The sequence below is a fragment of the Benincasa hispida genome, chromosome 6 (assembly GCF_027475165.1).
Source record: "Benincasa hispida cultivar pf3 chromosome 6, pf3_genome.v1.1, whole genome shotgun sequence".
Lineage (NCBI taxonomy): Eukaryota > Viridiplantae > Streptophyta > Magnoliopsida > Cucurbitales > Cucurbitaceae > Benincasa > Benincasa hispida.
In genome coordinates, this window is record NC_143483.1 from 1,753,443 (window position 1) to 1,781,434 (window position 27,992).

The window sequence follows — 27,992 nt, forward strand, 5'->3', positions numbered from 1 at the left end:
GTGTGTGGGTTCATGGAATTTCATTAAGATCCCAAACACGATAGGTACATGATTTGGAATCTAAATATACCATAAAGTGATTGCTTCCATCAATCACTTGAAATTCGACATCATTAATTGCATTAACCTGAGAAAAATGACACATAGATGAGAAATTAATTAAGATCCAACTATCTGAGTCTATTAGTGATAGAAGTGTATCACTGATAGAACTCAATCACTGACAAATGTGCAATATTACCCATGAAAACAAGTAACTCTTACCGTGAAGCTTCTTGATATCTGATGACGTATTCTTAATTTCCCCCCAACCTAGTTACTTAAAACAGATTTCATACAATATGCAACATTACTTTTATCATAAAACCATTTTTGAAGTAATTTTCTAATTGAATCGAGTCGTGATGCACAGGTAAATCTCTAAGCTCTTTTAAAACTACATTTAAACATTCTAATGTTGGATTTTATGTCCTAAAACTCGTGGTTTGTAAACAATAAAACTTATTCTGAAAATTCAATAAGTTGTTATTGAATATATGTATTACTTATGAGAAATCCAATAAACTTAAAAGGCCATTGACTATTATATGAGTACTTGAACTTTATGTGGAGACATAAAAGTGGATCAAGTTTGAGTAAATAGTCAAAATGATCTATAGTATATGAATAAAGTTGGGTGCCTTATTCTAGTAATACTACTGGATGCAGCTTACTCTATAGTTGTTATAAAGAGTTGTAAAGTGCTACAAACGAAGTGATCCTAATTCGTACATATTATGACATGAGGAGTTGTGGCGTCATGTGCAAATGGGTTTTGTACAAGATCGGACCACAAAATAAGTCACTCTTACTTTATAACATTGTTTACTGTTTAAGACAGACAATTTCAAAGCGATGACCTAGGTAACTTGACCTTAATCCTGAGCTAACTATGAACTCCTGTTTATTCGGAATTATCCTTAGATTTTCATAGGTGAGGGTTGAATCAATAGCGCCGACTCAATAAACTCCCATTTCAGGGGTAAGACCGAATATATAGCTGGAGACATAGGGTGCAAGAAGAAATTCACTCCTACCCGCTGTTAGGGATAGTAGAGAGGTTGTTCCCTTAAGTGCTGATTATGAGTCTTGAACAAGGGACCCCACCCTTTCATTGGCTCGAGAGGGACTTAGTTTGTTGATTGGATCACAAATCAATTGTTCATTAGAGGATCAGTGGGACTTAAGGAACAAAAGGTAATCTTGGGGGTAAAACAGACATTTGACCCAACCGTTATTACAAATAGCTTATGAAGGGTTAACTTACTAATCATGGTTATATCGAATGGACATAATATATCTATAATGAAGGGAGTTCAACTATGGGCTTTAGTGGAGTGACCCATTAGTTGACGAGTGGGGGTTAATTCGGTGTAATGAGTTTAGCCAATTAATCTCGGATGTTGGAGCCCATGATCTGTAGGTTCGCGAAGTTCCCCTACTAGCTCGTAAATGGATTAGTTTTAAAGTAGCGCGATAAGTTAATTTGAAACATTCAAATTAGAATTAAATGAATTAGTAATTATATGAGATATAATTACATGTTTAATTTTAAGAATTAAACGGAATTGGAGAATTAATATTTAAATATGATTTAAATATATGAAGGTGGATTTGTGTAAAATTAATTAGAATTATTTAAATTGTTTAAATAATTATTTATTAATTTTATTAGAAAAATTAATTTATGAAATTAATTTTGTAAAATTAATAATATTTTCAATTTTAGAAAACAAATTGATTTTTGAAATCAATTAAAAAAATTTGAAAAAGATAAAATAACACAAAATGGATTTATGGGATTTTCCATTTCATCTTCAAAGTAGCTCACACAAAACCCATAAACTTTGGCTTCAATAACTCCAAGCATGAGTTGCATCTCATGCAGCCATCTTCTTTGCATGATAGTCTTCAATATATTTAGAAGATTGGAGTGGAATTGAGGCATGCAATCGATATAATTTTTGCTGAAAAATTCGTGGTGAAGAAGGTATTCTTCAAGTGGGTTGCTGCTGTGAGTTCTTCTCAAAGTTCCATTTCATTCAAGCTTATTTTGAGTCCCACAACTCAATCTAGAGCTCCAAGAGAATAGCGGAGAAGATATTGAGGTGGTCTACAACAAGATTTGGAGAAATCTACAGCTGGAATCGAGCTTTGAAGAAGTTCTACAAAAGTATGACTTGAAACCTACTTGTTTCTGCAAGAGCATGCTTTAGTCTCTGCCAAAATTAATGAATTAGAGTGCTTATTGATTCTTGTTGCTTCCGCTGTTTGCTGATACAATCCAACATCTAAAATGTTTGTAGTCATCATCTGATATTTTCTCCTTCTACAATATGCACGAGCCCTCTTCTCGAAACCAACATTACTAAGGTAATCTTGTATGCAAGGATATATAGCCTCCATCCATCTCATATTCAGCTTAAAATCAACATTAGTATATGCTTTTCCACATCTAAAATTTATATTATCAATAGAAGAGTCCGTACATGTCAACTTCAAACTTCTCCAAAGGTGTTGCAAACAAACACAATATTTAGCCGTTGGAAAAACGTTTTGAACACCTTTTGGAATACTTAAATGTCAATCAAATATAATAACTAAACCTTATCGATCCCCTAAACTTCTCTTTATATTATCAAAAAACCATCTCCATGATGCATTATTCTCGGAGTCTACAATACTAAAGGCAAGAGGAAAAATTTGATTGTTACCATCCATTGTTGATGCCATCAAAAGAGTTCCACCATATTTACATTTCAAAAAGGTGCCGTCAACTAATATGTTTGGCCCACAATATTTCCACCTCTCAATACATGATCCAATTGTCATAAAACAATACTTAAAATGTACCTCAAAATCAGTTTCATAAGTAGTGAACGAACCTGCAATAAGATAAAAAAAAAGATACATCAAAGAATAATTACATTCCGTTTTACGATGGATCTATCACTTATAGACCAAATATCAGTGATAGACTAATGATATACTCAGTTACAATAAGACTTATCATTGATAGATCAATATCATTGATAGACTATATCAGTTAAACAAGTCTATCAAATACTGATTACATACTCATTGAAAACTTGATTGATGATATATAAAGGATAGGATAAAAAAACAAACTTGGATTCATTTCTTTTAGCTTCGTAAGAAATTATGGGATTAAGGAATAAGATTTTTTTGCATCATCATTCAATGACTTCATAGTATATTCTTTCACCTTCCAAGATTTATAGTAGCTAAGATTTACCCCAAATTTAGTACGCATATGAATCATAATATCATCAGAATCAAATGGTCACAATGGCTAAAATCTTTTATCATACAATCATCAATCAATGATGAAGATGCTTGTCTATGAGAAGTTTAAATAGCATTTATAGAACAACTATGATTAGCAATATACTTCCTAAGTTTCCATAGTTCCCTACCCTTATAATGAGATGCACGAATGTACCATTGACAATCTTCTTGGGAGCACTTTAACACAATTGCTTTAGAATTTGATCTCACAGTTTTGAACTCAAAGTTGTTCTTTATAGTTAAGTAGTAAAAAGACTTTGATACTATTTCCTTACTAGCAAACATATCATTCTCTTTCAAATCAAATGTAGAAGACAAGCTACTAATATGAAAATCCATTAGGATGTTAAAATCATCACTAATGGGAGAAGAAGAAGACACAACACATAAAAAATTATCAAATCCACTATTGGAAACTCCTTCTAAAAGAATATCAATGGCATGAACAACTAATGGATGTCTTGTACTTTGTTCTTTAACTAAATTCAGAAACCAAGCAACATCGTTATCTTCATGAATTTCAACCACAGTTTGAATTCCATTGATACCAAAATCCAATAAGATCAATAATTGTATTGAAGAAATAGATGCATCCAATTGAATTTCCTTTAATATCAAACTCACAAAACTCTCAAAACACATAACCTCATCGACCAATACACCTTTAGTCTTGTAATTCAAGTAATTATGTTTATCATCCCATTGTCCACTATGAAACACCAGTATTGCAAGTTTAATCATATTTACAAATCATTGCAAGAAACAACAATTAAACTCATGACATTCTACACTAGTAGAATAAATAGAAAACAATATCTATAAGTGATAGACTAATATCATTGATACACTATGATATGTATCTATCATCATTAGATTAATATCAGTGATAGGTTCATGATTACTAATATCAGTGATAGGTTTATGATTACTAATATCAGTGATAGGAAGTTTATGATTGATTGGAAAAAAAACCTAAATATAAACAAAATAGAAATTAAGTTATGAAGACTCAAATAAAAAATTAAAGTAGATCAAACGAGAAAACTGAGGAAATCGAATAAAAAACTGAGCATATTTCAAGTAAAATCAATGAAACATAAAAAAGGACAAAGGAAAAAAAATTAAAAACCTGGATGAAATCGAATAAAAAACGGAGGAAGGATATCTAAACATGGGAGAAAGAATCATATAAGAAAAGGATGAAACAATATAAAATCACGAGTAAGAAATACCAATCATGATTTGAAATACCAAATCGAACGTAGAAAAAAGAAATCGCAAGTAGAAAACTGATCAATTGTTCCTCTCAGAATCGAGCAGCGAAGAATAGAGAAGATGTACGTGGAAAACGCACATTAGCTCGAGATAGATGTAGAAGAAGCGGGAGACTAAATACGTCGATGATGAAGCGACACGGTGAAAAAACACAAATACATAAAGAAAGCAATGAAGAAGAAGGGGGAGAAGAATGATGATGAAGACAGGGGAGAAAAAGGTTATTTTAGGAATAAAAAAAAAGGTAAACGTATTTTTGAAAATAGTTTATATATGAAAATAGTTTTTAAAAAGACTATATATTTATTTTTTATTTTTTGTAATAAAAACAACACCGGCTATAAATTTATAATATATATATATTTATTTCTCTTATACATAATATTAATTATAAATCATAATTATAATTAACAATGTATAATATTGTATCAATATAAATTATACTTTATATTATTTGTATTAACATAAAGTTTTCCTTAAATAATTTGAACAATTCAAATTATTCTAAAATAATTTATTCCTTGTGTTTATTCTTCATGAGCTAGCAAGGGGACCTATTGAACCTATAGATTAGAAACTCCAATGATACAAGATTAATTAATTAATCAACATTCATCAACTGTAGACCACTCCACTAAAGGCACACAATTTCACTCTTCACACTGTAGATATATTTCTGTGTCCATGGATATAACCAATCAATAGTAAGTCGACCATTCACAAAACTTCCGTAGCTACAGTTGGGTTAAATTACTGATTTACCATTGTAGATACATCTAACTCCTTAAGTACCACTGATCCCTTTAATGAACAATTAGTTATAGTCTAACTATAAACAAAACCCCTTTCAGGCTTGTGAGAAGGTGAGACGCCTCATTGTTTAAGACCTGAAATCAGTCTTTAAAGGAGCAATTTATCTACTTACCCTTAAGATGGGAAGGAGTGAATTCCATTTTGTGTAGCTATGTTTCCAGCTCCCTACTCAAATAAATCTCCAAAATGGCAGGCTTATTAAGTCGGCAAAACTGGCCACTCTCACCCATACAGATTAAAGGATTGCCCTCATAGAAAGAAGTTCTTAACCCACACCCAGGATTGAGGTCAAGTCACCTATCGTCATCCTATCGAAATGTTAATCTATTCAAGTAATGGTGTGATAAAGATACACAAATCATTTTGTGGTCCGATCTTATACAAACTCTTTGTATAAGATACTTCCACTAACTTGTCTCTACATGAATGATTAAGATCACATCGTTTGTAACAATTACAAAGTGAGTCATGTTTGTAGTGTCATAAGGATAAGACACCCAACTTTATCCATATACTACAGACCATTTATGTTATTACTTAAACATGGTCCACATATATGTCAACCACATACATGTTTAAGTTACATAAAATAACCTCGGATCTTAGTTTATTGGATTAAGTTATGCAAATCTAAATGCCAAATCAAATAACTCCTTGTTTTATTAAATAAATGAATTTCGTTTATACATTACAAACCACGAGATTTAGGGTAGAATTCTCAATAGCTTTATCTTAGTAAGTGCATTGCTAGATAAGTATGAGAAATGTGGCAATTTGAAAGTTGCGAGGAGAGTTTTTTACATGATTACTTTAAAAAGATTGACATCATGGAATTCTTTGATAAAATGTCTTGCACTCCATGGCCATAGTGGAAGTGCAATTGATTTGTTTCCATAGTTGGTTCAATGTGGAGATGGCATAAAGCCAGACAGGTTACCTTGGTGGGTGTGTTGAATGCTTGTACTAATGGAGAATTAGTTGAAAAAGGTTACTAATACTTTGAAATGATGGGGTGGGATTATGATATAGAGCCTCATATCTAAATCTTTGGGTGCTTGATAAAGCATTTTAGTCAGTGCAAGATGGTTTGAGGAAGCAATGGAAGTAGTGAGAGGTGAATATTGAACCAAATAAGGTTGTATGGGTTTTTTAGACTAAATGGACGCAAAATCCATGGTCGTCCAAATTTAGTTGAATACTTAGTGAAAAAGTTGATTGAGATGATCTAGAAAACGACATTTACAGAACTGTGCTCGCAAATATATATGTTGAGATTAAAAAATGTAACAACAAAAAAAGGAGTTGACTACTACATGATAACTATGTTACCTACAATTTTACAACATTCCACATAACAATTACAAGAAATAATCAAGAGATAAATGGACACAAAAGATTGATAACCCAGTTTGGTGTAAATCACCTACGTCTGGGGGTAGTGTGTCCAAGAAAGATAACTTCACTAATATCAATGATAAGCAATTACAACACAATTCTTATCTGTAATGATAACACAATTACAGGGACTCTCAAACAACTTTATCACTCAATCGTACAAGTAAGCTCTCCCTAGGTTTGAGACTCTCTTTCACGGAAACTTAGGTTCCCCCTAAGTAGTAGTATCATTGAAGAATATTTTAAGCTCCTCCTAAGACCAAAACTATCTTCCATACGAGCAACCCTAACTTCCCTAACAGTCGCACATTGAAAAAAAGAAAAGAATCGACAAGTAATGTTGCAGAAGGAAAATCCCGATGAGAAAGTATTTTGCATAATCTGCATTTTCGAAGAACATTCCTTTGCTAAAACCACCAATGCAATGACATTTTTTATAACATATGTGAACCTAAAAACAAATATTGTCAATCTCATAATATCTAACAAACTGGGATGAGGTTTGATAACTTGTAGAAATACAAGTTATTGTGGCTCAAAAGTTGGAACAATTAGGGTCTTTAATGATAAAATCTCATCTTTTTTAGAGAAAACGCATGGAATTACTCGAACACTATCAAACTCATGCAAAAGAATGTTTATTGCTAAAATACTGCGACACTAATACATGATATTGTAGGATCTCAACAAATATTCTGAGTGTCAGGCGGCTGACCAGGGTATGGAATTTAATGCTGCCCATCATCAAATTGGAGAAGACCGACGCCTATAAATAAAAGAAATCCCACCAGATGAACGGATCTTTTAGCTCATTGCATAATTTTGAAATTTTGAGACCTTAGAGCTATGCTGTGGTGACGAGAAGAACAAGAGGGAAGAGAACCACCACCATCGCCGATCAAGGAGCGGAGAAAGCTAAGCTCAAGAGAGAACTTTCTTCCAATTCTTCCACAAGTGGTTGTACACGAACTAGAATTGAGCCAAAGAGGATAAGAGATTGTACTCTGCGGCTTGACTCCTTTCATTTCATCTTACTTATCGTTTTCATCTTCTCATTTGATTAAGTGTTAGTTTTGTAAAGACAATCAGTTTCTTTATAAATTCACATATTTGATCTATCATACTTCGCCACTGTTTATTTCTTGTTTTATATTGGATGCATCTATAACTTCATGCAAAATTCCACTTCGAAATGCTTAAGCCAACAAAATCAATTGGTAAAAGTAGCTTTAGCTTAAATTATTCGAGAGAATAAGTAAGCCAGCATCAAGTTAGAAACGTTTAGTACATCTAGAGATAAATGCACTAGTGTTTTATTGCATCCTGTGACTAACGCATACATCCTAGAGATAGATATTGTATGACATTCGCATTGAGAAGTGTCGAATAGAAGTCTAACGTATAAACGGAGATAAACAAGTCATCTCATTCGCATAATATTCTTGTTCGTGTACATCTCATCTCATTCGCATAATATTCTTGTTCGTGTACATCTAACTTAGATCGACGCATATCACTTACATCAAACTCCATTTTCACACGACCCCTTATTCTCTACTTGAGCCTTTTGTATTTTCTTGCACGCACACAACAGCTTAGTGTAAATAACTCATTTCTACATTCACTTAGGACAGTTCTACAACAGTTACAATGCAAGGTCTGTGTTAGCTTTAATCTGAATCCCTGAGTTCGACCCTGGACTTACCAGGAACTTGAGTTGGATTTATACTTGGATCTAATTCAGGAAAACTTGAATCCCTATAAAGGAGTGACATGCGTCCTGTTGCACATCATTAACGCATCAACGCGCAAATAACGCATCATAAACGCATCATAAATGCATCACGCATCATTCACATTTACACTTATTTTTCCAATTATTTTATACAATACACTCTTAAGCTTGCATCACGAAACCAACGAACAAGGTTCGCACGGTTCAAAAACTTTCAAAGGAGAAAAATGCTTATAAAACATCAGGTTATAGTTAGATTGAGGATGCAGTTAGTTAGATTGAGGTCAATTAAAAAACTATTGGCAATGTCCTAAAACTCACAGTTTGTAAACATTAAATATTCTATTCACAATAAAGATATTATTGAATTTATTTCAATAAAGATGTTATTGAATTGCAAATCTAATAAACTAACCCATGGCTGTAACATGAAAACTTTGACTTTATGTAGAGACATAAAAGAGCATCAAGTTATAGTATATAGCCAAAAAGGTCTATAAGTATATGGATAGAGTTGGGTACCTTATCTTGGAGACACTATGGATGCAGCTTGCTTTGTATATTGATACTAATAATGTGATCTCAAAGTCGTTCATGTATAAACATGTGAGTGGGGGAAAACTATGCAAAAGATGTTTGCATAAGACCGAACCACGAAATAGTCACTTTTCTTTATAACGACCATTTATTGTTAAAACTGACTATTTAAATTCGATGACCTAAGGTAACCCTGCTACTGGGGTATAGTGTATGCCCTAGTTTATTGTGATTCTGTACTTTATTTGTATTATACATTAGGCTCTCTAAGCTTTAAGACAAGTGGGAGATTGTTCGGATTGGTGTCCTAAATCTCCTTGTAATCTCGTAGTTTGTAAACTTTGTTTAGACATATTATTGTTAATAACATAAGTGTTATTTTATAAACATATACTCAATCGAATAAACTAAGATCCTAGGTTATTTTATATAATTTAAACAAGTATGTAGAGACATACAAGTGAAACTTGTTTAAATAATAACCTAAACGGTCTGTAGTCGATGGATAAAGCTGGATACCTTATCCTGGTGACACTACAGATATGGTCCGCTTTGTAGGTGTTACAAGTCTTGTAAAGTGCTACAAATAATCTGATCCTGATCATTCATGTAGAGACATGTGAACGGGGTATCTTATACAAAGAGTTTGCATAAGATCCGATCACGAAATGATTACTCTCTTTATATAACGCCGTTAATAATAGAGACTCACATTTCACTAGGATGACCATAGGTGACATGACCTGAATCTCAAGTGAGTTCTGAACTTCTGCTCATGAAGACGATCCTTTGATTTGTATGGGTGAGAATGGCCAAATTGCCAACTCAATAAGCCTACCATTTTGTGAAATTGATTCAATAAGAAATGAAATTTGGGATCAGTAAACCAACAAACTTGACTCTGATACCAATTGATAGAACCCATATTAAAGGGAATCTTGAATGAAAGCAAATCATCCCAAACACCATTCTTTAAAGAAATTAATTTTTATAGAAAAGAAAGAACAAGATATGCATTTACATAAATTACAGTATGCTAAGTTAAAAAAAGACATAGGGTTTCAGAAACCCTTATCTTTGAAGACTTTCTTCAAGTATCCCTCGATCAAGATCCAAACACTACAACGATTGTTTCCTCGGTATTATTAGGCAGAGAACCCAGGAATGGTGGGCTCTGACTATTTTGGAATGAAGGAATATAGATTTCAGTAGAGAGGAGGAAGAGTTGAGATTATTCACTAACAACCCAAAACTCACAGAATAATTTCTGTCTTTCTTACAGTGTATCACTTTAAGAAGAAGACTCTCTTCTCTCTTTTCAAAAACCAAAATACAGCAACCACCCCACGTAAGAAGAGGGGGAATGGAGTTGTAACTCCCTCCCTCATTTAAATTATTCAACAACTAAAATCCCTTGGACGTAGTATGCGATGCATGTTCTTATGATATGCGTTAATAGTTGTATCGATGGTCATGCGTTGGAATGATAATGCGTTAACAAATGTATGCGATGACCATGCGTCTTGTCACAAGTTTTCTTGCGTTCACGCCAAGTATAATGTGAACGCAAGTTTCTCGGATGATCCGAGGTCGAACACAGAGACTTGTATCACAATGAATGCGGTGATGTGCATGCAGTGGTTTAAATAAAAGAATGAAAGGGAGGTTGCTAAGTTAACCCTACTCCTACTTCTATCTAATAGACAACGCAATGAGAATATGCATGAGAGGTAGAGATACGACAACTCTTGTCATGAAATAAATGAATGGGAAAATAGATAAAATGTGGAGATGATTTCATTGCAACTCTTAAGAATGACCGGAAGAGCAACCTTAGTCAACGCAAGCCATGCAATCATGCTACGCACACGTGAACCTAACTCTAGAACGTATGTGGTGTATCTGCAATATTGCCGAGAAGCCAATGCCTGCCTAGACCTCCATAACCAGCTCACTAGCTCTCGGCACATGAGCGTGGCTGCCGCATAACCCCTTATTCTACTTCCTGTACGCATGCAATATCCAATCTGTAGGGTGCATATGCTATGTAATAGCAAATAGAGAATATCTCTAAGATCCCCATTCTTACCTATGCGTTCCAATCTGCTCTCTCGAGTCTTAGATTTGGGCTTTAGACTACTCTCCCAAGTATGTCTAAATGATGAATGATGCGCTCATAGGACAAGGTAACTGCATGAACTCTGCTGACCTAAGATTGTTCCTATCTCTAGTGACCAATGCATACATTGCTTAATGCGACCAACCACTTACCCTCTCGAGCAGTTGGTTGTTGCTGACTTTACTCATAGACAAGCAATGCGTTAGCCTATAGACAGGCGTTGCTGCAACTTCACACTAAGCAGATAAGGTTACTCATACACTCACGCAACGCACACCTCTCGGTGGGTTGCTACATGTTTCATATCCCTAATCCACATGACTAAGTATGCGATACCCAAGCAATCCCACTAAGTGTTGCAATGAAAGTAAAGATGCTAAGCAAAGAAGATGGAGATGGAGTCGAAGGAGACAGAGAGATGCATTGAAAAATAAATTGCATTAATTCCTTAATCACAAAATGTCATACAATACAATATGAGAAAATAAAGGGAAACGAAATAACCGGCTAGAAGCAAAGACTTGCTTCCAGCGGATGTGCGTCAAGGCTGCCGGTGATATCATGGATGGGCGGAGGAGCTGACTCTCTCGAGATCTAGCTTCGATCAAAGGCTCCGGTCGTCACTCGGAATGGATGAAGGAGGTGAAGAACTCTCAAACGTCTTCTCATGCATTTTGTCTGGATCGCAGGGGTAATCCCCGGATAACTTGAATTTTTGCTCGTCGTCTTCTATTTATAGAGCTTGGGTCGCCGACAACATTAATTGGACTGCTCTGAGTCTGACATTTGGTGTGTTAGTCCTTTCTGAACCTCTTCCACTAACGACGTGGTAGGTGAAATGTCAACATCATCTTTTGGTTTTTCTCGAGGTAGATGCGTTGATGCATTCATTCCACCAACCTTGTATTGCTCCCATTAGTATGCGTTGTCGCGTAGTCGCAATCATTCAATGACCGCATTTTCTTAATACCACAACTCTACACGATGACCGCAATCGTTGGACGAGCGCAACTCCCATGCGATGGACGCATACAATTGATTACCGTAACATCCATGTGTTGATCGACGCGTTCGACTTTGCGATGGAGTGTTTCTCCGCATGCGATCGTCTATGCGGTGGTCCGGTTTCCGCGTTTGCGTCCATTTCCTGTTTTAGCTACAAAAATAGAACATTGAACGCATAATAACGGGTTAGATGAGATTCAACATGCTGATCGATGCAAACTCATTTTCTCATGAATTCCTAGCACAATTTCCGCATATTCTGCTTAACAACCTTCGTAATTCTAAGTAAAAGGCCTAAGATGACATGTATTTCTACATGTCATCACACTCTCAAACTTAAAATCATGCTTGTCCTCAAGCATGCGTTATACTCAAGAAATTCTAACTTACCTTCATGCTTTCCTTTGCGATGACCAGCTTCTCAGAATATAATTTACACACACCTCTGACCATCGCTGCAAAGCTCTCCTCCACTTTGGCTGCTTCTTCAAAAAGATCTTTTCTAATTTTAGATCCAGCAAACCTTTGCTCAAAAACTTTTTATTCATTCACCGCAATTTTGCGTTTAGCTTTTGAGAATGCGTTAGTCAAAATAATTCAAAACTTTGCGATGACTTATTCAAATGTGGCGTTGAACCTGGTTACGCCCCTTGTTTTAGCTTACCCCCACGTGTGTCATGCGAGCATCCAAATTCAGTTGCGTTTCATATTCAACTCAACTCTTGTCTCGTTTGATTTGGCTTGCGCCGGACAGAGGAGTTGCGCTTTTGTGCTGATCCTGGAGACTTGCCTTCGTTTTGGCTTGCCACACGTGTGTCATATGGGCATCCAACTTCGAGCAAGTGCCTTTCACAGCTTAACTCTTATCAACATGGGTTTCCCCATTGCGTTGACAGTGGAGTTATTATTCTCAAAAACTCGCTTCAATTTTATTTTTCAAATGATCGCAATGTAATGAACGCAATTCTCCGAGACCGCTGTCACCCCCAAACTTAGAGGTTGGCAGCGTTCTGACTGCAAAGTTAAAAACAAAATTACAAGAATACGATAATAAATGTTTGAACAAAGGTTTGCATAAAATAAAACTTAAGACTTTCAAAATTTGAAGAAGCTAATAAAAGTAAAGAATTCCTTGCGTTGATTAGTTAGAATATGCGGTGAACTATACGTACCATCGTAGAAACATCGGACAACAATGCAATCGGGAAAGAAATAATTTCAAAAGGATAAAGCATACAAGATAATAGGAAAAGACCTTAGGCGAAACAACACATGCACTCGTGCGTTGGAATCCATGCGATTGAAGTCATGCATTGAAGGGTGAAAGGAATTCTTTTGTTGAACTACGAACCGAGGAGAATTATTGTTGCACCTACAAGAGAAAACGTACCACAACCAAGGAAGCAGCCATATATTCAAAATAACAATGAAAATAAAAAATAACCTATACTAAGAAAGCAAAGTAAAGATAGAGTAGAAGACGTCCCTGAAAAAAAATAAGAGTGTTGTCACTGTAAGGAGTCTTCCATGCAAGAGATTGCTCTCAACTGCTTGGGTCAAGGATCATGCCCTGAAATTTGGAACTTCCGACAATTGTTGGGCGCATGTTGGCCACCATGTTCTTAGAATTACCTTTAGCTCTTTTGCGACCGATTGCCCTTCTACCTTGGGGTCAATACTGACTTCCAGCGCATCGCCTATACTTCAATATTGTTTGCAACCTGGCCGCACAAGCTGCAATACTCCCAAGATAAAAAGTTTTATGTAGAGACACAAACTCAACAAACAATTAGCTGCCAAGTCCCCGGAAACGGCAAATTAGAAGTCAAATTATTCAATAACTAAAATCCCTTGGACGCAGTATGCGATGCATGTTCTTAAGATATGCATTCATAGTCATTTCAATGTGACAGAATTTCCACATTTACATTCACAAATACAGATATGCATTAAACTACTAAATTACCGCAATATGATGGGGTTGGCCATCATATTGTTCGCATTCGCGACCCTTTCTGCTAGTTATTCCGCCATTCTTGGTGATCCTTCTTATTGTTGTTGGAGGTCTCTTAATCTTCGTCTAAAAGTCCTCTTAATCTCCGAGTCGTAATTTGTCAGAGATTGAGAGTCTGCAAAGAAATCAAAAAAATTACCGTGAGCATTCTATTTTGCCGAAGTCCCCAGCAACGGCGCCAAAAACTTGATGCCTGGTTTTATGAAATGGAAATATGGATGATACGCGTTGATGGAATTGCGTTGTGTACTCAAGTTTCCCCAGCGAAATCCAAGTGTAAATTCCTTTGAGTTTCCTGGTAAGTCCAGGGTCGAACATAGGGACTTGTGAAAACAGTTTGCGTTGGTAATATTTATGAAGAACTTTGCGGTAATTGGATAAATAAATAAAGTGTTGGATTTGTTGTTTGCGTTGATGAAAAAGAAATAAACAAATGCGGTGGAGTTGAGAAAAGACAGTTGCGTTGATAGATGCAATGAGTATGCGATGAATGGGCTGAGAAGATCCTTAGCAAGCGTTACTTGGGAATGCATCAGACTATGCGATCATGTTACAACCATGCAGAACAAGTTATTTTTCAATGTAAATGCGATGCTCCTAAATCTAGGACGCATGTGTTGAATGCAAAATGTCCATAGAGCTCATCCCTAAGTCTCTACTCTTGTCCTATGCGATGATCCAAAATGCATGAAAGCAAGGTAACCGCATACAATCATATCCTATCTCTAGGATGCATGTGATGCGTTGATAATAAATAGTGCTCATTCCTAAGCGCCTATCTCTTGTTTATGCGTTCTAATCTGGCTCTTCCGAGTCTAGATTCTAACCTGACCTTCCCAAGTCTAGATCCTGTCCTTAGACTACCCTCCCGAGTATCTCTAATGGACGAATGAAGCATACATAAACAAGATAATTGCAAAGAATGAAGATTCCCTAGTTATGCTAGCTAAATGCTTCTCAATCCATTCAACTAATTTAGCTACTCATGCGTGAATAACAGAGAGTGAACAAATATAGAGAAGGAAATTCCATTTTTATAAATGAGTTAAGTACAAAATGACAATGGAAAGTAAAGGTAGAGAGCCTGGTAGCAATTCCTTACTGATCGAATCTTTTTACATTGAAATCTCTATTCTGATCTAAAGATATTCCCGCTTCTATAGGCGTCGGCCCTCTCTCTGTCCTTGAAGCTTCCAGCGCTCTCCTAAGCTTATCGGAACGATCTGCCGGCACAACTTCTTCCCTCACGTCCGCCTTAAAATGAAAGAAAACTAAAGAAGTGCGAACTGAAGTATGAAATTTCTAACTGCTAAACTCGTGAACTGATCAACTGGTTAACCCCTTCTCTGAAGAATGCCTTTGGTATTTATAGAGCATCCATGGTGAAAGGCGGCTTCTCTCTCCTAGTTGTACAGATGGGACAACTTTAATTCCTGACTGATACGCCGAATAATTATCATCGATAAAGTTGAATGTACTTTGTGACCGTTATCGATTGTCAACTTAATTTGGATTCGACTGTCATCAGCTTTCTGTCCCATCACTCTTAATTGGCCTTTCACCCAGATGCGCCCACCATGTTGTGCTGACCAAATTACAACGATCCTTCTTGGGCGAATGTTTGCTTGCATGATCAACGCAAAGCCTTGCAGTGAAGTTGCACTCGACCAATGAATTCCTATGTTCGCAATCTTTCCATTGCGTTAACGCATATTTTGCACAAAAATACAAAAATCAACTGTTCTAATGCGCTGAATGCATGCGACCGCAATATCATGAAAACAATGCTTAATGGATGCAAGTTAATCATATTTCATCAACGCAATCCAACATTGTTTAAGAATTTAGCACTATGATAATGTGCATTTATGCCCGTTATCACATGCTTAGAGATAAATAAACACGAGAACAAGGAAACTTACCAGTTGAAGACTTTCTTCTCAGCAAATCTTGCTCTCTCTACGAAAGAGTGCTCTCGCTCTCGTTGGAACGATAAGCTATCGTTCAGTAATACCCGATCGTCTACCACGAATGGACTCCACACGAAAAAATGAAGAAAGGAAACGACACCACCACTTGGAACCCTTAGTATTCTCGGAGTGAGAATCCAAAGAGTAGGCTATGTTCGGATTTAGTAGAGGGGAGGAGGAAAAGAGATTGTACACAACGATCAAGCATGTGGGAGAAGGCAATGTCTATCGTATAGACAAGATACTTTATCGTTTAGGCGAAGTACACGATCGTGTAGGAAAAGATAAACGAGTAAATCTTGGACACTAAGTGATCGTTTAAGAAAAGGTAGGCAATCGTATAGTAGATGCACGCGCGTGTGTAAGCGATCATCTAGTAAACACAAGCAATTATATAGGCTCTGATTTACTAAGCGATAGAAAGCAAAACACACCGTGAGCAATTAACCGTGTCCTTTTCAAAATGAAAACAATTTTCATTTTATTCTTCAGTTACGAAAATCGAATGGAACTTCCCACTAACGCATGGTTACAGAGAAGACGGCGACTAATTATCCCATAACTGTCCAATTAAAAAATAATGAATATAATCATATTATATTCATTACCCTATAGTTTAATATTATATATTAACTATAGTGTTTTCTCCTCCACTAGATATAAATCATATTTATATCCATTTTCCTCCAATTAATGTATCTCATACATCAAGTCAACCATATCATATATAATTAACCAGTTCAATCATATCATATATAATCGAACTCATTCTTGTCAATTTGTACATTTCAAACTAATCCAAAAACTGATTCTCAACTTGTATCCAAGCTACCAAGGGGACCTTATGGACCTATGGCTTGAAGCTCCAACGGTACGTGAATAACTGACTAAACTCTTTAGCCATGAGATCCACCATCCATTAACTGCCAGGCATTCCACTAAAGACCGACAGCTGAACTCTTCTTACCACAGATATATTTCTGTGTCCATCGGATATAACCAATCATCAGTACGATAATCCTTCACAGATGCTTGTAAGTACAGTTGGGCCAATTTACCATTTTGCCCCTATAGTTACATCTTACTCCTTTAGTACCACTGAACCCTCTAATGAATAATACAACATAGTCCAACTATGTGTGGACACCTCTCGGGTCATAAGAAGGTGTGTGGCGCCACATCATTCAAGCCCTAGGATCAGCCCTCAAGAGAGCAATCTATCTACTTACCCCTGTTTCGGGGAAGGAGTGAATTCCATCTTATGTAACTGAGTTCCCAACTCCCAAATCAAATGAACCCCAAAGTTGTAGGTTTGAGTCGGCGACCTGGCCACTCGCACCCCTGCAAATCAAAGAACCGTCCTCAGTGGCAGGAGTTCCCAACTCACTCAAGATTGAGGTCATGTTACCTATGGTCATCACTTAAGACATGATCCACTTGTATGTCACCACATACATGCTTAAGTTACATAATGACAACCAAGGATTTTAGTTTATTAGTTTGTGGTAAAGCAAATAAAACATCCAATGTGCAAAGTCAAGTAGTGAAGAAAATATCAAATATTATACATCACAAGCGTTCATACAAAATGTGTTTACAAACTACAGGACACGAGACTTTAGGGCATCATCCCCAACAAAAATAGCACAAAATAGATAATTTTGTTTCGATCAGAGTAGCACCGTGACCGATAAAAAACTCACACCCTTCAGACTGACTTGCTCTAAAAATGAGAACGGAAGAAAGAAAGGGGGTGAGAGAGAATATGAAGAATTGAATTGTGTCTAAATGCCAAAAAGCTTGCACCTTTTATAAGTCTCGAGGGTCATTAGAAGACGACACAGAACGCATGACCAATGAACGTGCAGTTGTACAAAATGCACAGAAGTCTTGACTGGTGCCCTCTGCTTGCAACACGTGGAGCTGTTGAATGAAGAATTAAATAAAAATAAAAAGTAAAATAATAATAATAATTTTTCTTTTTTGCTTGCTTGGACGGACGACAATGTGTGCGTGTGGGATGTCCACCATACTAATATTTGGCTATCTCCTCACTCTCTCTAAAACATGGGTACCCCATGGGGCCCAAACCCATAACCCAAGGTAGGAATATAAGAAGGAGAATCATCTTTCAAAATTAAATAATGTGGGATTCTCAACTAATTTTTTTTTTCTTTTCTTTTAAAACTTGAATTTTCACCTACAAATCTAAATCCGTTAGTCATTTTCTTTAAAGATCTTATCAAGTTGATCTTAATAAACTGAACTAACAATCTCTGTATTTCAAAACTATTGTTTGTTTATTTTTCCTTTATGAAATCAATTATCTAATTTTTTTTCAAAGATACCGTATTTTTCATTTTTCTTCCTTCTAATTTGAGGCTATTTTTTGTATACTTTTCATTTAAAAAAATTGGTCGATTAATAATTTGTTATTATCTTTTTTTTTTAAAAAAAAAAAGAATTGGTTGTCTATTTTTCAATACCTATGTTTAAACTTAACGATTTGTTTAGTTATCTATAAACTTATTCTTCTTAATGATATCACATTGTTTAAACGACTCAAAGTTGCAATTCTGTTCTTCTCCACTCTCTTCAAGATGTCTTCAAGATGTCAAAAATAATAGATGAATTGGTGTGTACTTACAAATTTGAAAATAGAACAAAAACTATAAAAAAAACAGTAAATTACATTAAATCACTCTCTTTTTCTGCTATTTGCAGAAAAAACTACAAAAGCATGTAAATAGAGCAAATTACATTAAATTACCCTCTCTTCTCTTTCAAAAAAAAAAAAGAAAAAAAAAAAGAAGCCCTCTAACATTATCATGAAGTCTTTCCAATAATAAATTCCTTGAACCTTGAGAACTTGAGCAAAAAAAAATGTCTATATTTTTAAATTTCCAACTTTATGTCGATCAAGTTTCTGAAATTTTAAAAGTGTATATATAATAGATTCTTAGAATTTAACTTTTGTATCCAATAAATGTCTAAATTTTTCAAATTTGTATTTAATATGTTCTTGATCCATTTGACCCCTTTTTAATAAGAAATTCACATATCTACCGAGTATAAAATCTAGATGGTTGTTTTCCACTGGATATAAAATTTTATTTTATATTTCATCAACATTTTTTTCTAAGAAAACCACATCCACCAACAACCACCATTGGTGACCATCTTTGATGACTATCTCCAAGGATTAACTCCGACGACCAACTCTGATAGTCAACGTCGACAACTAATTTGGCAAACTCATTTCGATGATCATCTCCAACGACCAACTCCAACAACCAACTCCAGGAAAGACTACCTCTGACTGGCAGCTCCAAGACCAACTCTAATTTTTATAAGTTCTTTGATTTAACCTCTTAAAAACCATGTTTTTTGGTTCGGTCTACGATTTCTTTTAAAAACTAACTAAACCGAATGAAACCACCATTTAAAATTAAATGTTTTAAATTTTTTTTTTTGTACGGTTGACCTTTTCATAAGGGTCTTTATGATTGATGAACCATCCCCCACAATACACAGAAAATCTTTTGTCAAAACGCACTATCGCATTTTATAACTTATTGCGTTAAGGATTACCATGTTTATTGTAGCCCTAATGTGATGGTCATACTACAAGAAAACCGTGATACCATGACATTTAAAAATTGTTATATTTAGAATTCATGATAGTTATTTCTTGTCGTGGTATCCTCTGTAAAGATATGATGTCAATGAAAATTTTCAAAAAATGTCATAATTGAGTTTTAAAGGGCAACAAATAATTATCACTAGTGAACAATTACTAACAATGATAAACCGTCATTGTCAAGTTTAATATGACATGTTATCATTGTCATCAATTAACTCAAAATTAGTTAATTTATGTAGGATTTCAGGTAATGATCATAGTTATAAAATATCTAAAAGGAATATATAGTGACATTTTATAACTGTGATCATTACCTATTGTCAAGGATAAATGGACCATGACAATTTTCAGTGTCATTGAAATTTGAATCAAGACAAATTTTGCATGTCAAAAAATATTATATCATGATATATTTTAACTATCATGGAATTTAACATTTTTACACTTTTGTAATGTCAGTAAGATGCACTTTTTTATAGTTGTTATTTCTGTTAACCTTGTCATTACATATAAGATTTTCATAATGAATTAATGCTTTTCAACTCCAAGAACACAAATATAAAATACTTTCATATATATAGAAAATTAGCATAAAGTTGATAATATTTTTACACAAATGATCAACTAATAACCATTAATAAAAATTTTACAATAAACCACATGAAATTACATTTCAATCAAAATTTAGCTATTTAACCCTACAAAAAATCATATAAATATATCAATGCTCCATGTTTTTTTTTTCTCCAATAAATTCTTACAAAACCTGTTAAGAAAATTTTTAAAAAATCATGTTAGAGTTCAACTTTACCCATCAATATTGATAATAATAACAATATAACAAGGTTTTACCTTTCCAATGTTAACAATTTTCCAATACATTGATCTTGCCCAAAACATGGAGTTCATAACCTATATCCATAAGTATGAACACCCATAATCAAATTGGGTAAAGGTTTTATACAACACTGATATAATATCCTATACTCGCAATTCATCCATGTCAACAATCATAACAATATTCAACAAAATTCTCCAAAATGGTAGTAAACATGTAATACTCGACAACAAATAGTATCATTCTTTTTCTTCTTATTATTATTTTCTTGGGAGGGGGGAGGGGGGTATACAAATGAAAAATGTAAAAACAGCCACGTACCTATTGAGCACCAATAAGTTGTCGAAAAATGACAAAAGAGATCCCGTCAACCTATACATTTCTTTGGATAATCATCACAAATTCTTCATAGAATAAAAAGTCAATACTCAATTGGTCTACATATATAGCAATCTAAGTGTTCTTATATATCATTCAAGTGTTAAACTCACCACTTTATTGGTCTTAATTCTCCCTACTGTGTGAATGTACATGTATTTCTTCTCGAAAAAATCATTTACAACAAAATGTAGTCCAAAAGCAACAAAAAACAGCAAGTACCACATATCATGCCAAAAAAACAATGTGCGATCCTACAAACTCAACCCATTTAGATCACACACAATCAATGTTATCTTGTGTATAAGTAGATGGTGCACCTTTCATCTGTATACAAGAAAGTGGATCTTAATGTTGGGTTTTATGTCCTAAAACTCGTGGTTTGTAAACAATAAAACTTATTCTGAAAATTCAATCCAGTTGTTATTGAATATATTGTTTTTTAGAAATCCAATAAACCTAAGTCCCTTGACTATTATATGAGTACTTGAACTTAATGTGGAGACATACAAGTGGATCAGGTTTGAGTAAATAGTCAAAATGATCTATAGTATATGAATAAGGTTGGGTACCTTATTCTGGTAATACTATTGGATGCGGCCTACTCTGTAGTTGTAAAGTGCTACAAATGAAGTGATCCTAATTCGTTCATATTGGGACAAAAGGAGTGGGGTTGTCCTGTGCAAATGAGTTTTGTGCAAGATCGGACCATGAAACCAGTCACTCTTACTTTATAACACTTTTTACTATTTAAGATTGACTATTTCAAAGTGATGACCTAGGTAACTTGACCTTAATCCTGAGTTAACTATGAACTTCTGTTTGTTCGGGATTATCCTTTGATCTGCAAACGGTGAGAGTAGACCAACTGACCAGTTGGGAACATAGGGTGCAAGAGGGAATTCACTCCTACCCTATTAGGGTTAGTAGAGAGGTTGTTCCCTTCAAGTGCTGATTCTGGGTCTTGAACAAGAGGCCTAACCCTCTCATTGGCCCAAGAGGGATTCAATTTGTTGATTGGATAAAAAATCAATTGTTCATTAGGGGATCAGTGGGACTTAAGGAACAAGAGGTAATTTCAGGGGTAAAACAGAGATTCGACCCAGCCGTTATTACGAGCGACCTGTGAAGGGTTAACTTACTAATCATGGTTATATCGAGTGGACATAATATATCTACAGTGAAGGGAGTTCAGCTATGGGCTTTAGTGGAATCACCCATTAATTAAAGAATGGGGATTAGATTGGTCAAAAGAGTTTAGCTGATTAATCTCAGATCATTGGAGCCCATGATCTGCAGGTTCGCAAGATCCCCCTACTAGCTCGTAAATGGATTAGCTCTAGAATAACGTGATAAGTTAATTTGAAGTGTTCAAATTAGAATTAGATGAAATTGGAGAAATACTATTTAAATATGATTTAAATATTTGAAGATAGAATTGTGTAAAAATCAATTTAATATTTGATATTAAATTAATTAGAATTATTTAAATTGTTTAAATAATTATTTATTAATTTTATTAAGAAAATTAATTTGTGAAATTAATTTTGTAAAATTAATAATATTTTCAATTTTATTAAATAAAATTGATTTATAAAATCAATTTTGATAAAATTGAAAAAGAAAAGAAACACATAAAAGTTGGAAAATTGATTTTCCATTGTCTTCATGTACTAGCTCACCAACAACCAACTTTAACTCTTCATTAACTCCAAACATGAGCTGCATCTCATATAGCAAATCTCTTTGCATGAATGTCTGCAATATATTGAAGAGATTGGAGTGTTTTGAAGGTAATGCAACCAAAAAATTTTTTGTGAAAAATTCGTGAGAGAAGAAGGTTGTTCTTCTGCTGGGTTGCTGTTGTGAGCTTCTCCAAATTCCCTTAATTTCAGCTTATTTTGAATTCCACTACTCAATCTTGAGTACCAAAGGATAGTAGGGAAGATCTTGGGTGGTCTACTACAAGATTCAGTGGAGATTTGCAACTGGTTTAAAACTTAAAGGAAGTTCTTCAAAGGTATGTCATGAAACCCATTTATTTCTATTGAAGCATGTTTTCTTTTCTGCCAATATTAATGAATTAGTGTACTTATGGATCCTGATTTCTTCCACTGCACATTGGTAACTTCCAACACTTAACTTATGCCACTAAATTTCTAGTTCAAATTATTTGAAGTTCTACAGTACATACCTGAAGGAAACCAGACATGAGGATTTCCATGAGCAGTGGAAGGATCGTTCCAAATTCTATTCGAAATTGAACACAAATAATTACAGTCACAAAACGGAAACTAACAGGTCATGCACAACGAAATTACAACATGCTTTTAAGAATGTCAAGGGATAGAGTATGTGTACCTTTGAAGAACCAATCTTCAAACTCCCTCAAACAATCTACAAGCGTTCATAGCACAACAACACGAACACAATGACCGGTGCACAACACGATCAACAGCACGAACACAATGAACACGAACCCAAAGAACGACCTCCAGATCCTCAAAATCAATCGAGTTGAGTGAGGATACTACCACAATGGTTACCTTGGTATTCTCAATGTGAGAATCTAGAAGTTGTGGGCTCTGTATGAACTTGGTTAGAGGAAGAGACAAGAGGACAATGATCATGTAGACGATCGAGTAAGTAGGAGATGACACAGTCTATCGCATAGACGAATGCTCGATCGTGTAGTAAATAGCAGCCTATCGTATAGACAATGCCACACGATCGCTTAGCTACGACCAGCTGATGAACTATCGTATAGTCAAAATGTGCACGATCGTTTAGTCTCTCTATGAGCTATCGCTTAGTGAAACAATTTCTCTTGATAGCTTTTCCGTGAGTTTCTTTTTGAATCGAGTCACTACTAATTTTAGGAATTTGTTTTTTCTTTTATCTCACGTTTACCACAAAACTACCAATAATCTCTCACTCAATTAATTATTAGAGAAAAAATGATAATTATCAAATAATAAATATTATTATAAATAAATATGATAACCAACTTACCATATTATATTTATAACCTATAGTTTTAATATTTCATCTCATGAAACATATAAACTATAGTTCTTTTGGTACTTAATGTAAATCATATTTACATTAATCCTCCACTTGATGTATCACATACATCTCACCAATTATATCATATATAATTGATTTTCCTCTTGTCAATTTGAACAATTCAAACTAACACCAAGAACTGATTCTTAACTTGAATCCATTGAGCTACAAGGGGACCTTATGGACCTGTAGCTTGAAGCTCCAACGATACGTGAATAATTGACCACACTCTTTAGTCACGGGATCTACAATCTGTTAACTGTCGAGCACTCCACTAAAGACCAACAGCTGCACTCTCCTTACTACAAATATATTTTGGGTCCATATCAATCAATCAACAGTGCGATAACCCTTCACAGATCACTCGTAAGTACAACCGAGCCAATTTACCGTTTTGCCCCTGTAGTTACATCTAACTCCTTAAGTACCACTGATTCCTCTAATGAACATAAGTCATAATCCTACTATAACTGAGTTCTCTCTTTCAAAGAGAGGATGTGGCCATTATGTTCAAAGCCCGGAATCAACCCTTAAGAGAGCAATTTATCTACTTATTTCCGCTGCAGGGAAAGAGTGAATTTCATCTTGTGTAACTGAGTTCCCAGCTCCCCAATCAGACAAATCCCCAAAAAGGTAGGCTTGTTGAGTTGACAATCTGGCCACTCTCACCCATACTAATCAAAGGACCGCCCCTCAAAGGTAGGAGTTCCCAAAACACTCAGGATTAAGGTTATCACCTATGATCCTTTAGGTGAGATGTAAGTCTCAAGTATCAACGATGTTATATAAAGAGACCAATCATCTCGTGGTCCGGTCTTATACAAACTCTTTGTATAGGACACTCCTGCTCGCGTGTCTCTACATGAATGGTCAGGATCAGGGCATTTGTAGTAGCTTACAGCACTTGTAAACCTCTACAAAGCGGGCTGTATCCGTAGTGTCACCAGGATAAGATCCCTCCTATATCCTTATAGTACAAACCTTTTAGGTTATCACTTAAGGCATGGTTCACTTGTATATCTCATATATATGCTTAAGTTTACATACAATAACCATGGATCTTTGTTTATTGGATATGAGTAAATGCAAAATAAAATAACTCTTATTTTTTTTCAGAGGGTCCATCCAGAATACAACACCTTTTGTGTAATCAACAACTACAAACTCCAGTAATTGCTATATGTTTAAATAAACATAGAAGTTGTTAGACTAATGATACTAAACTATGTATGCCCAATTTCTACACAACATACCCCGAATTATAAGAAAATATGAGAAGTTGATTTCAATTTGTTCATAGTAATCTAGCATTCAACACTTGCACATGTGATTCTTTGTAAGTAGATATTGAAATAGAACCAACGTCCAAGAACTTGTACAAATGCAGATTATTGAACTTGTCAACAATTTTGTATAAGTACCTATGAATGTAATAATCACAATGAATAATTATTCAACCCAATTTGTAATCCTAAGATAGTATTATATTAATAATGTGACTTACATCATGTACACATCGAGGCAAGGTGTTGATATTGGACACATACAGCAAAAATCACGGAGCATGTTAAGCAATATGCAAAATTTTACTTGGATCCCAAATATGCCAATAGGTACTTTCATCTGGATTGGTGACTTAATATACTCAAGTTCTCGAAGCAAACAACGTAGATTTCTAGATCTTTTGAGAACTTCTTAACTTTCTTCTATCACACATTTTAACATTAGAAATAATCTATACTATCATATATAATATCATCCAATCGAAAACACATTACCTGGTGGTGAACGATGGTGAGTATTGACTAAAATATAAAAACAAAGGTTTAAAATAAAATGAAAGTAATTACTTCACCACAACTGTTTGGCTCCGAAAGTGGCAACTCTGGTATGAAATCGATTATTTGACTATGACCGTCCCAAATCAGTGGTGAACGACAGTGAGTATCGATGGAGGATGACCAGCGAGTATCGACGGAGAACGATGAGCGAAACAGAGAAATGCTGAAAAGCATTCGTGGAGCTGATTGATTCGACTCACTGAAAAGCGTTCGATATAGAAATAGGAAAACGAAGAAACGTCGAGGATGTGCGATGAGGGTAGGGGAAATGCTCGATATGGATATGGAAATAGGGAAACGAAGAAATGTCGAGGCTAATTGTTTGGCTTTGCAGTTCAACTGGCCGACGAGGGTAGGGGAAACGTCTACTTCAAATTCTTGAAAATAATGTTAAATTAGGGTTTTAGTATATTTTTATCAAAAAAGTTAATTATTAATTATACTTAGTGACAGTTAATAAATGTCATTAATTGATGACATTTTAAAACTGTCACGAATTATAAGAAAATCGAAAACTTCCGCTTTTTCTTACCAAAAATGTGAATTTTCACATTTATGACACTTTTTCCTTCCCCCCTCTCAAATCTACTATATAAATATATGTCATCGTTTAGAAAATCAGTGCCTATACGATAGTGACTGCATGATCGCTTACATATACGATATTGCTAAGCGATCGCATACCAATTACACCGTTGCGCGCTATTATCTAAACGATCATTTACCTTTTTCCTAAGCGATCGTTTAGCTCCCGGTATTTACTAAACGATCGTCTATACGGTCGCTTAGTTTTTCCTACGCGATCGTTCGGACGATCGCTCACCTTTTTCCTACACGATCGTTTAGACAATCGTTTACCTTTTCCTACACGATCATATAGACGATCGCTTACTTTTTTTTACACGATCGTATACTTCACCTAAACGATCAAGCATCATGTCTATGCAATAGACGACCTCTTCTCCCACTTACTTGATCGTTGTGTACGGTCTCTCTTCCTCCTTCCCTCTACCAAATCCGAACAAAGCCCACACTTTGGATTCTCACTACAAGAATACTAAGGGCTCTAAGTGGTGTTGTCTTTTTCGTTTGCTTCTGTCTGAGAGGTGACTGTTTGAGGTAGACGGTTGGGCCTCAGACTCGCTGTGAAGAAGAAATTTTCATCTAGTATGATTTCTTCATCTGAAATGTATATGCGATAATTCTATCATAATAAATTGGAAAGATCCGCTTCCGCTTGTAGGTAATCTTGAATAAGAGTTCCTTCAAGACTAGCAGCTTTATTTCGTTCAGCTGTTAGCCTATTAGATGATGTTGAATAGTAAAGGTATCACCCATCTGATAGACCATGGTAGTCAAGTTTGCCAAATCCTTTTGAACTTCTTTAATTTCCTCCTTAAGAACTTTGTATGATTTGAAATGGTGATTTTTGGAGGACTTATGTTGCATATTTGATGATTCATCTTGTCATTTCTTACCATTCTCCTAGTTAGTTTGAACCGGCCTACGTGATTGGGCTCCATAGCACGATGCTAAGTTACATGCTGCTCTTATTCACCAACATGGAGTCCATTAGATAGAGGGTTTTCTTGCTCCCCAATATGCTGGTCCAATCCATCGTGCTCCCTTCCCCCTCTCCTCTCCCCCCCTCCCGAAGGACTCATAGGTATCGAGAGAGTGATCATGCCCCTCAACCTTCTCAATCCTACTTCCTTCGACATCATGGATCACCTCTTCAATCCTTATTCCTTCCAATGGGTCCTCCTTGTACCTTATCTCCTCTGCACTTAGTACAAGTCTCGTCAAAACAATAGTCTGTACATAAGTGATTGAGTAAGTTAGAATGCATGAAACTATGATAAATGCAAATAATTACTAAGCGACCGATTACTTACTTTTTTGAGCTGAAACACATTCTTACTCAACAGTTTATAAGATGAAGCACAAGAATAAGTTTATTTAAGAATTCTAGGAATTGCAACCTTGCTGACTTTGGTGGCTATGAACTTACTTGA

General features: G+C 35.2%; 1 pseudogene; it reads right to left on the reverse strand.

The window, feature by feature from the left end:
• Positions 1-332: 332 nt before the first annotated feature.
• LOC150035336 (uncharacterized) lies at positions 333-4,089 on the reverse strand (annotated as a pseudogene).
• Positions 4,090-27,992: the final 23,903 nt, after the last annotated feature.